A 6,857-nucleotide genomic window follows, 5' to 3' on the forward strand; every position below is an offset into this window, starting at 1 on the left:
CTAGAGTCTGTCATACAGAGTGAAGTAAGTCAGAAAGAGAAAAACAAATACCATATGGTAACACATATATATGGAATCTAAAAAACAAAAAATAAATGGTCATGAAGAACCTAGGGGCAAGATGGGAATAAAGACACAGACCTACTAGAGAATGGACTTGAGGATATGGGGAGGAGGAAGGGTAAGCTGGGACAAAGTGAGAGAGTGGCATGGTCATATACACACTACCAAATGTAAAATAGATAGCTAGTGGGAAGCAGCCGCATAGCACAGGGAGATCAGCTCGGTACTTTGTGACCACCTAGAGGGGTGGGATTGGGAGGGTGGGAGGGAGGGAGATGCAAGAAGGAAGACATATGGGGATATATGTATAACTGATTCACTTTGTTATAAAGCAGAAACTAACACACCATTTAAAGGAATTATACTCCAATAAAGATGTTAAAAAAAAATAAAAAGAATAAGTGATTTTGTCAATATCTTACAGTCCAGTAGGGGAAATAAAGCATCTTACACATATAACCATATAAATTTTCTCTCTCTCTCTCAATATATACATAAAATATATTATTCCCCTTTGTATATATTTTATATATAAATAACATACATTAATCTATATATTATTATCAATATTTCTCTCTCTATATATAGAGAGAGATAGATTAATTTTCTATAAAAAATTGGCTCATGTGATTATGAAGTCTGGCAAGTCCCTAGATCTGCAATCAGCAAGCTGGACACCTAGGAGAACTGATGGTGTAATTCCAGTCTGAATGCCCTCAGGCTCAAAACCCAGGAAGAGCCAATGTTTCAATTTGAGTCCAAAGGCAGGAAAAACTCTGATGTCCCAGCTCAAAGCGGTCAGAGAGCACAAGTTTCCTTTACCAGAAAGAGGGACAGTCTTTTTGTTCTATTCAAGCCTTTAGCTGATTGGATGAGGCTCTCCTACTTAGGAAGGGCAGTCTGTTTCACTCAGTCTACCAATTCAAATACTAATCTCATTCAGAGAAGCCCTCACAGACATACCCAGAATGGTATTTGGCCAAATGTCTGGGTGCCACATAACCCGGTCAAGATGACACATAAATTTAACCATCACACCACATTATAGGGGGGAATGAGGCATGAGCTAAGGAGTGTAATCCAATATTAGTCCTGGGTAAATGATGCTCAAATCAACATCAGCTGCCCTGACTTCTTACTCCATTTTCAATCTTATATTCTTCACTTCCTATAAAACACCTCCACATGGATATTCTTTGTTCAAAATAAATTCCTTATGCTTAAATTAGAAAATGAAAATGTTGGAATCACTTTCCATTCCTTGCCAATGTCTTTATCTGTGCCACTATTAACTTTTTATGTTGCTGGCTTTACAAACTCCTCTGACATTACATATTAGTAGTTCCATTATCTCAGCAGCCACTAAATTTTATTAAGTTTTACTTTTCAATGCCTGTTGTATTTACTCACTTATTCCTACTCCCATTATGCTGGGTCACAATTTTGTAATTCTATATCTGAATTATTGCAATAGCACCCAGATTCAACCTTGTGTCGCTAGTTTCTTTCACTGACAATCTATTTGCATTTCAGTCCAGACTTCCTAAAACACAAATTCTCTCTTGTGGTCTTTTACCTCCAGGAACTACAAATGGTGCATGATGGCCCACCATAGCATGTCTAATCTCTTCATTACATTTTTTGAGTTTCTCAAAAATCAAACCTTGGTTACCTGTTCTTCTTTGCATAGCTAAACTTCTAATATAGTCTTCACAATTTTTCTCTCAGCTTCTCTTTCTACCCCACACTATGTGATTTGCCTCCCATGTCATTGGTCAAGTCTCTTTCTGGCCATGTCCTTCCTCTTTTATCCCAATCCAAATGGTATCCACTTTTAAATTTCACCTTTAATTAAGGCCAACCTCTCTCTGCCTCACTGAAAACTTTGACTACTTAGATTCTCAGCCATCTCTGAATTTTCATTGCATTTATATAACCTGTCTCACTTAGCACTTGGTCACATATTTCCAAGCATTCCTGCATTATTATCCCATGTTTGTTAGCTTTGCTCCTCTTACATACAATGTCTATGTATTATGCTTAATAGTAGATGTAAACATTTAATACAAGTCTTGATTAACTGGTAAATATGCTTACTCTACTTTTGCAATATAAAATATCACAGAGTTTTCCAAGATAGTTTCAGACTTTTGGACTGTTTTACTTGTGTTATTTTAAAATTTTAGTATTCTGCTTCCAAAATATAATACTTTAGTGGGAAATGACCTACAGTATCTGTGTATATAGCTCATGAGTCAGGGAGGCATGAGGTAATTTCCCAGTAGAAGGAGGGCAAGACTAAATATCCACATCTGGGATTTAGTTAGTGACAGAGAGAAGGACGGTGGGAAAAACAACTGCATACCTTTATACATTCTGCTTTCCCTCCTGGTTGTTGAGATGGAGTGGTACATAATAGACATATTCCTAACCAGTGGGACACATCTGAGATGTTAATCCTATATATCATATTCTAAAAATTTTCTAAATGATCAGTTTGTGAAATGAATCAAAAGTATAAGAAATGCAGACAAAGATAAGCATGAACTCCCACTAATGGATTACACTTGTGGGACTAGGCTGAGGATTTTTTCATTTAAATTGAAGGAGATAATTAGCAAGTGAGCTGTGAGTTGCTCTGGCAATTATTGCATCATGAAAACCACCTGCCTTGATAGACTTCCTAAAATCCAACAGGAGGCTTTGCACTCCAGGAACAACCTTAGTTAAATCATCTAAACAAAATTCAAAAATACCCTTCCTTTCTCTGTTAAAAGTGTATGTGTTTACAGTATAAATCCAAGGAGCAACACACCAAGACACATATTAATCAAACTATCAAAAATTAAATACCAAGAAAAAATATTAAAAGCAGCAAGGGAAAAACAACAAATAACACACAAGGGAATCCCCATAAGGTTAACAGCTGATCTTTCAGCAGAAACTCGGCAAGCCAGAAGGGAGTGGCAGGACATATTTAAAGTGATGAAGGGGAAAAACATAAAACCAAGATGACTCTACGCAGGAAGGATCTCATTCAGATTTAAGGGAGAAATTAAAAACGTTACAGAAAAGCAAAAACAGAGAATTCGGCACCACCAAACCAGCTTTACAACAAATGTTAAAGGAACTTCTCTAGGCAGGAAACACAAGAGAAGGAAAAGACCTACAACAACAAACCCAAAGCAATTAAGAAAATGGTAATACGAACATACATATCAATGATTACCTTAAATATAAATGGATTAAATGCTCCAACCAAAAGACATAGACTGGCTGAAGGGATACAAAAACAAGACCCATATATATGCTGTCTACAACAGACCCACTTCAGACCTAGGGACACATACAGACTGCAAGTGAGGGGATGGAAAAAGATATTACATGCAAATTGAAATCAAAAGAAAGCTGGAGTAGCAATTCTCATATCAAACAAAATAGACTTTAAAACAAAGACAATTACAAGAGACAAAGAAGGACACTACATAATGATCAAGGGATCATTCCAAGAAGAAAATATAACAATTGTAAATACTTATGCACCCAACGTAGGAGCACCTCAATACATGAGGCAAATACTAACAGCCATAAAAGGGGAAATCGACAGTAACACAATCATAGTAGGGGACTTTAACACCCCACTTTCACCAATGGACAGATCATCTGAAATGAAAATAAATAAGGAAACACACGCTTTAAATGACACATTAAACAAGATGGACTGAATTGATATTTACAGGACATTCTATCCAAAAACAACAGAATACACTTTCTTCTCAAGTGCTCATGGAACATTCTCCAGGATAGATCATATCTTGGGTCATACACAAGCCTTGGTAAATTTAAGAAAATTGAAATTGTGTCAAGTATCTTTTCAGACCACAATGCTATGAGACTAGATATCAATTACATAGAAAAAAATCTGTACAAAATACAAACATATGGAGGCTAAACAATACACTACTTAATAACCAAAAGATCACAGAAGAAATCAAAGAGGAAATCAAAAAATACCTAGAAACAAATGACAATGAAACCATGACGACCCAAAACCTATGGGATGCAGCAAAAGCAGTTCTAAGAGGAAAGCTTATAGCAGTACAATCCTACTTTAAGAAACAAGAAACATCTCAAATAAACAACCTAACCTTACACCTAAAGCAATTACAGAAAGAAGAACAAAAAAACCACAACGTTAGCAAAAGGATAGAAATCATAAAGATCAGATCAGAAATAAATGAAAAAGACATGATGGAAACGATAGCAAAGATCAATAAAACTAAATGCTGGTTCTTTGAGAAGATAAACAAAATTGATAAACCATCAGCCAGACTCTTGAAGAAAAAAAGGGACAAGACTCAAATCAATAGAATTAGAAATGAAAAAAAAGTAACAACTGACACTGCAGAAACACAAAGGATCATGAGAGATTACTACAAGCAACTATATGCCAATAAAATGGACAACCTGGAAGAAATGCACAAATTCTTAGAAATGCACAACCTTCCGAGACTGAACCAGGAAGAAACAGAAAATATGAACAGACCAATCACAAGCACTGAAATTGAACCTGTGATAAAAAAATCTTCCAACAAACAAAAGCCCAGGACCAATGGCTTCACAGGCAAATTCTATCAAACATTTAGAGGTGGCGCCGTGGTTGAGAGTCTGCCTGCCGATGCAGAGGACACGGGTTCGTGCCCCAGTCCAGGAAGATCCCACATGCCACGAAGCGGCTAGGCCCATGAGCCATGGATGCTGAGCCTGCGTGTCCAGAGCCTGTGCTCTGCAACAGGAGAGGCCACAACAGTGAGAGGCCTGTGTACCACGGGGAAAAAAAAAAAATTAGAGAAGAGCTAACACCTATCCTTCTCAAACTCTTCCAAAATATAGCAGGGGAAGGAACACTCACAAACTCGTTCTACGAACCCACCATCACCCTGATACCAAAACCAGACAAAGATGTCACAAAGAAAGAAAACTACAGGCCAATATCTCTGATGAACATAGATGCAAAAATCCTCAACAAAATACTAGCAAACAGAATCCAACAGCACATTAAAAGTATCATACACCATGATCAAGTGGGCTGTATCCCGGGAATGTGAATATTCTTCAATATACACAAATCAATCAATGTGATACACCATATTAACAAATTGAAGGAGAAAGACCATATGATCATCTCAATAGATGCAGAGAAAAATTTTGACAAAATTCAACACCAATTTATGATAAAAACCCTCCAGAAAGTAGGTATAGAGGGAACTTCCTTCAACATAATAAAGGCCATATATGACAAACTCACAGCCAACATCGTCCTCAATGGTGAAAAACTGAAACCATTTCCACTAAGATCAGGAACAAAATGAGGTTGCCCAACACTCACCACTATTATTCAACATAGTTTTGGAAGTTTTAGCCATAGGAATCAGAGAAGAAAAAGAAATAAAAGGAATCCAAATCAGAAAAGAAGAAGTAAAGCTGTCACTGTTTGCAGATGACATGATACTATACATAGAGCATCCTAAACATGCTACCAGAAAATTACTAGAGCTAATCAATGAATCTGGTAAAGTAGCAGGATACAAAGTTAATGCACGGAAATCTCTTACATTGCTATACACTAATGATGAAAAATCCGAAAGTGAAATTAAGAAAACAATCCCATGGACCACTGCAACAAAAAGAATAAAATATCTAGGAATAAACTTACCTAAGGAGACAAAAGACCTGTATGCAGAAAATTATAAGACACTGATGAATGAAATTAAAGATGATACAAACAGATGGAGACATATACCATGTTCTTGGATTGGAAGAATCAATATTGTGAAAATGACTCTACTACCCAAAGCAATCAACAGATTCAATGCAATCCCTATCAAAATACCACTGGCATTTTTCACAGAACTGGAACAAAAAATTTCACAATTTGTATCGAAACACAGAAGACCCTGAATAGCCAAAGCAACCTTGAGAAAGAAAAACGGAGCTGGAGGAATCAGGCTCCCTGACTTCAGATTATACTACAAAGCTACATTTATCAAGACAGTATGGTATTGGCACAAAAACATAAATATAGGAACAGGATAGAAAGCCCAGCAATAAACCCACGCACATATAGTCACCTTATCTTTGATAAAGGAGGCAAGAATATACAGTGGAGAAAAGAAAGCCTATTCAATAAGCGGTGCTGGGAAAACTGGACAGGTAAATGTAAAAGTATGAAATTCGAACACTCCCTAACACCATACACAAAAATAAACTCAAAATGGATTAAAGACCTAAATGTAAGGCCAGACACTATCAAACTCTTAGAGGAAAACATAGGCAGAGCACTCTATGACATAAATCACAGCAAGATCCTTTTTGATCCACCTGCTAGAGAAATGGAAATAAAAACAAAAGTAAACAAATGGGACCTAATGAAACTTCAAAGCTTTTGCACAGCAAAGGAAACCATAAACAAGACCAAAGGACAACCCTCAGAATGGGAGAAAATATTTGCAAATGAAGCAAATGACAAAGGATTAATCTCCAAAATTTACAAGCAGCTCATGCAGCTCAATAACAAACAACAAACAACCCAATCTAAAAATGGGCAGAAGACCTAAATAGACATTTCTCCAAAGAAGATATACAGATTGCCAGCAAACACATGAAAGAATGCTCAACATCGTTAATCATTAGAGAAATGCAAATCAAAACTACAATGAGATATCATCTCACACCAGTCAGAATGGCCATCATCAAAAAATCTAGAAACAATAAATGCTGGAGAGGGTGTGGAG

Source organism: Globicephala melas, chromosome 17, assembly GCF_963455315.2.
Source record: "Globicephala melas chromosome 17, mGloMel1.2, whole genome shotgun sequence".
Classification (NCBI taxonomy): domain Eukaryota; kingdom Metazoa; phylum Chordata; class Mammalia; order Artiodactyla; family Delphinidae; genus Globicephala; species Globicephala melas.